This window comes from Lytechinus pictus, chromosome 3 (genome assembly GCF_037042905.1).
Source record: "Lytechinus pictus isolate F3 Inbred chromosome 3, Lp3.0, whole genome shotgun sequence".
NCBI classification, from domain to species: Eukaryota; Metazoa; Echinodermata; class Echinoidea; order Temnopleuroida; family Toxopneustidae; genus Lytechinus; species Lytechinus pictus.
Genome location: NC_087247.1, coordinates 73,568,079 through 73,574,078, shown reverse-complemented (window position 1 = coordinate 73,574,078; position 6,000 = coordinate 73,568,079).

The following is a 6,000-nucleotide window of genomic DNA, read 5'->3' as shown; positions in this document are numbered from 1 at the left end:
GTTTCCGCTCGCGCTTTGCGCTCGCATCAATTGTATAGTTATATACCTATCCTCTTCATGATTAGAAAAGTGCTTAGAATGTCTGGTTTTTTGGTCTGAAATCTCGATTTTTTTTTTCCGCTCGCATCAATTGTATAGTTATATACCTATCCTCTTCATGATTAGAAAAGTGCTTAGAATGTCTCGATTTTTGGTCTGAAATCTCAATTTTTTTTCCGCTCGCGCTTCGCGCTCGCATCAATTGTATGATTTATATACCTATCCTGTTCATGATTACAAAAAGTGCTTAGAATGTCCAGTATTTAGGTCGGAATGTCAATTTTTTCAGCTCGCGCTTCGCGCTCGCATTATTTGATTATTGATATATGTATCGTCTTAATGGGTAACTGCAAACAGTCCTTATAACACGTCCCTTTCGATCAGGCCAGAGCGTATATAAAAAATATCTGCTCGCGCTGATCACGTTCGCAGTTATCATTTGTTACATACGCATCTTGTTCAGGACCACAAAATGTTCAATTTTCAGGACAAAATACATGAAATTCCCCCCCAAAAAGAAAATAGCTCGCGCTTCGCGCTCGAGTTATCTGATTATATATCTATGTTCTTTTATAAGAAGATAGCTAAGAAGTGACTGGCAAATATTTGTATATATATATATATATATGTGTGTGTGTGTGTGTGAGGGTGTGTTAGGGTGTGTGTGGGTGTGATGCCCTTAGATGTGTGTGTGTGTACTTATGGAAAACTCAATTGTGTCCCCCCCCCCCCACCTTCGAGGAGAGATTTCAGCACCCCCACTGAAAAAATCGTTCCCAGGTCCCTGTTTGGTGATTGTTTTACTTAATGTAATTAATTTATTGTAACTTAATTTTCTTGAGTAAAATGGATGCAAAGAAAATAATTAAATTTTACTTAAAACTGCCGAACTAATAAATATTTGAAAAAAAATGTTGCCACAATTTTATTGAGTAATGTCGACTATTTTTTTTTACAGTGAACCCTTAAGCCCCTACTTAAGTTACACATTGCAGCAGCTAGCCCTCCCGCCATCATTAGGCCTGGAAAGTTTATCTCTCAAACAGTCGATTTGAATAAAAGGAGAAAAATCGAACAAGCTAAACACTGAAAATTTCATTAAAATAATGTACATAAATAAAAGGTTTATGTCATTTTTTTATCTTGTCTGCATGGTCAATTTCACATAACATGCAGTTATTTGCACATCCTGGTTGGTATATATGCAAATTAGGGAACAAGGGAAACAGTTACATCATCCACTCACTATTTGTTAAATATAACATATTTCAATATTCATTGAATTAGGCCTATAATGTTAATATACAAATATACCAAGCTTTGAGTAAGTATAGCGGGAATTATTTGTCCGAGGTTGGACTGTCATTACTATTTTCCCCGATGGCGAAGCCCCGAAGGCAGTACAACCGAGGATAAATAATTCCCTCTTTCGAAATAAAGGCCTGGTATATTTGTTTTATAATTATATTGAGTAGGAACAATAGATTTTGATAATCAAGTTATTTTACTCGTAGTTCATCCTTATTAATCTAATTTCGACATTTTTATTACAAAAATCAGTTTGTGATAGATTTTGACGTAACATTTTGAAAATAATAGGCCTATATTTCACCCTTATATCTTTCCTTTTCTTTTTTTTTTCTTGGTCGTGAAAAATTGGGAAAGGGGGGGGGGGGGGCCAAAACGCACATTGGGTCCTAACAGTCATTCCTTAGCTTTATTTCAACATATTAAACAATATAAAAGTGTAATGATCTCATATAAGCCCTATTTAAATAGTGCGAGCGCGAAGCGCGAGCTAAACATTTTTGGAATTTCATGTATATTGTCCTGAAAATTGAACATTCTGGACAATGTTTGTGAATCTGAACAAGATGCGTATGTAACTAGATAATTACTGCGAAACGCGAGCAGAAATTTTTAATATGGGTTCTGACTTAATAAAAAAGGGACCTGCTAAGGACGTTTTGTAGTTAGCTATTAAGACAATACATATTTCAACTATTAAATAATGCGAGCGCGAAGCGCGAGCTGAAATTATTTGGCATTCTGACCTAAAATATTGACATTCTAAGCACTTTTTGTAATCATTAACGGTATATAACCAAACGATTGATGCTAGCGCGAAGCGCGAACGGAAAAATTGAGATTTCAGACTAAAAAATGGGACAATCTTTTCATGTTTTGTAATTCATGAAAAAGGATGGGTAATTTGGTATCTTCCTACATTAATAATGCGAGCTCAAAGAGCGAGCAGAAATTTTTTGATATTCTGATCTAAAACTGGATAATTTTAGCACGTTTTGAATAAAGATCAAGCTGCGTATCTCAATAAATATGCGTGCACGTGTTTTATAGTTAGAGCGAATCTGGGTATTCTGAATACATTTATTTTTTTATCATGAAAATCAATACGAGCGCGAAGCGCGAGTAGAAAATATTTGATATTGCGGTATGAAAAGGGTGAATTTAAGCACTATCTAAAGCAATATGTAGAGAAATTGTGACGTGGATGTGGAAAGCACTTAATAAATGATGCGAGTGCGAATTTTTATCATTTTTTGACCTAGGACCTGGACATTCTAGGCCTAAGGATATTTTGTCATCATGATTATGAAAATGATGACTATCTTCCTATTCCTCTTCCTAATCGCGATACTTGTCGATATTCCTTTCTGAAAATGGGACAATTAAGTAATTAGGAATTCATGAAATTTTTTAAAAATCATATTTATTAATGTAATAAGCCTACACACTAAGAAATAAAGGTTAAAAATTGAACCCCGAAAGGTTGATGCAAAATCAGCCTTATGGGTTCAAAAATTGAACCCCTGATTGGGGTTCAAAAATTGAACCCCTGGTTGGGGTTCATTTTTGCACCCTGCGGGTTCAAAACTGCACCCCTAGGGGTTCAATTTAACATCCATAGGGTTCAAATTTGCACCCTTAAATGTATATTTTTGCACCTTTTGGGGTTCATTTTCCACCAAACCCAACCCTACAGGGTGCATAATTGAACCTTTCATTTTTCAGGGTATATTTCTGAACCCCATAAGGTTCATATTTCAGTCATTTCTGCACCTTTAAGGTTCAAATTTGAACCTTTAAGCCATATATTTCATCTTTCAGGGTGCATTTTTCCACCAAAATGAAACTTACAGGGTGCATAATTGAACCTTTCACAGTCTATTTTGCACCCCCTGGGGAGCAAAATAGACTGTGAAAGGTTCAATTAATAGCCCCCACGGGTTCAATAAGAGCACCCATGGGGTTCAAATTTGAAACTGTCCTGGTTCACATTTGAACCCCAAATCACCCCATTTACACCACTTCTTTGCATTCACACCCACAGTAGAAAACAGACCACTTCTTTGCATTCACACCCACAGTAGAAAACAGACCACTTCTTTGCATTCACACCCACAGTAGAAAACAGACCACTTCTTTGCATTCACACCCACAGTAGAAAACAGATAAAAAGGTCCATTTGAAAATATAAGTATGAATGATAGAGTGTGCAATTTATTATTGAGAAATCTTTGGTCTCTCGAAATTAATCATAATCAACACACGGGAATGGACACACAATCTTGCACTGTGCTGTAAGATACATTTACTGGAACACATTATACATACAATATAAATGAAATGCACCATAACACAAAAAAAAAACCTAGAGTACTTGCAGTTTGTTGATCTTGATAGCAAACTACCATGCAAGCCCATTGATCTTTACTCCTACGAAGTACAGTATATGAATATAATCATTAAAAAAATGTAAAACAAAAGTGAGACAATGTCAACGTTGAATCTGCAATGCATGAAATTTAAAAGCACATAGACTATATATCGCGTGTACAAGCGCAAGATAGATCCTCTGTTCGTCGCGATCTCGTTCATTTTAGGCGGGGTTATTATGAAACACGTCCGGGCGGCCAAAAGAGCGTATTACTAATACTAATTAGCAAGAAGATTCTATGACTGGAGTTCCAACAGTCAACAAATTTATTCAAGCAGCTGTTCATTTCTAAAGAAGCACAAAAGAAAGAACGGCAATAAGGACCCTTTTGATGTCCAGCTTCGAAGCCGCCAGTTTCATAGTTGAAGAAATCCGAGGGGTGAAATTTTACGAATATTCATTTGTATCAATTTTCTATCTTTCATATTAATAAACAAACTGAAATTTGAATGCATGACAAAACATCAATAACCAAGCACTATTACGACGAGATATTTGCCCAGACTATATCAATTAACCTTTAATTGGTGAAAAAAAGAAATAATTTGACCTTTACTGAAACCAGATTTTAACACTCTTCCGATCGTTTGCGGCGAATAAAAATTTCAAATGTGGTCGGTGGAATATTGTTGTTCATTACTGTATATGCCAGATGAGTGCCCGCACTTGCCAGGTCGAGCAAATTTGAGTCATATTTCAGGACATATTGCATAGTTTGTTTTCGCATGCCTCCGAAATATGTACTACACATATAACTAGACCAAGATCATTAAGATGCGCGAAAAAGTAGGCCTAATTATCATCACAAAAGCATATTTCCCTTTATGTATGACGTATAGCTGCGAGTCATGCGGGAATCATTATTTTGTCTACACAATTGCAAGAGATGTTGAGCAAAGTGCATGCCTGACATACTTTCTGCTGGCGGCTTTAAACTTGTTCAAAGAGATTTTATATGCTGTTACTCCATCTCATTTGAAACCTCCTTGGTATTAGAGCCTTCCACGGTGAAAACGTTTTCCAAAATCTGTCGTTACCTTATAACGAACTCAAATGTACAACTAAATCACAATATAATCTCGGATAATTCATGAAGATAACATACAGGATCAGTGGCGTACCATGGGTCACGGCATTGGGGGGGGGGGGGGGGCACCAGCAAAAATTTTGAGTCACTTAGTTGCCAGGTATACTGACCTAATAGAGGCATTTTAAGGAAGCTCTTGTAGTCATTGTAATCATGAATAACATACGCATCTCGCTAATCAAATAATGCGAGCGCGAAGCGCGAGCTGAAATTTTTTATATTCAGACCTAAAATGGGACATTATAATCAAAATTTTGTAATCATGATACGTACTTGTCTCGCTAAACAATGCGAGCGCGAAGCGCGAGCTGAAATTTTTGTGTATATTGACCCCAAACAGGGAGATTTTAGGGACTATATTTCAGGAATCCATTAATAGTATACATATCTCACCATAGTCATCTAATGCGAGTGCTAAGCACATGAAGCACTTTTGTAGTTTTATAATCATGATTATCATACGCACCTCACTAATCAAATATTGCAAACGCGAAGCGCGAGCTGAAAATTTAGGAAATTCAGACCTAAAGAGGGGCATTTTAAGGCTTGTTTGTAGGAATTCACTAAGCCATACGTATTTCACTAACCAAATGATGCGAGCGCGAAGTGCGAGCTGAAAAATTTTGATATTCAGATCAGAAAAAGGGACATTTTAAGGACTGATTTTAGGATTTCATGAAGAGCAAACATATCTCACCAATCCACTAATGCGAACGTAATCACGGGCAGGAAATGGTTTATATAAAGACTTTAACATGGGGCAATCACTTTAAGTAGTCATGAAAAAGAAACATATGTCACTACGTAAAACAATAATAACTCGAAGTGCGGGAAATATATTTTTTGGTGTACATTGCCTTGAAAACGGGAGGTTTTAGTACAACATGATTATACATGTATATCTCGTTATACAGATAATGCGAGCACCAGGAACAATGAAGACATAGGCCCTGATCAAATTATGTTTCATTAAGTTATGATAAAAAATGTTTATTATGTCACATAATTATAACATTATAATGAATAATAATTTCCTCTTTCCCACTACGTTTCTCTTCCTTTTTCCCTTTTTTCTCCTTTTTTCCGTTTTTTTTTTTTGGTCAGCCGATTGGGGGGGGGGGGGCACGTGCCCCCC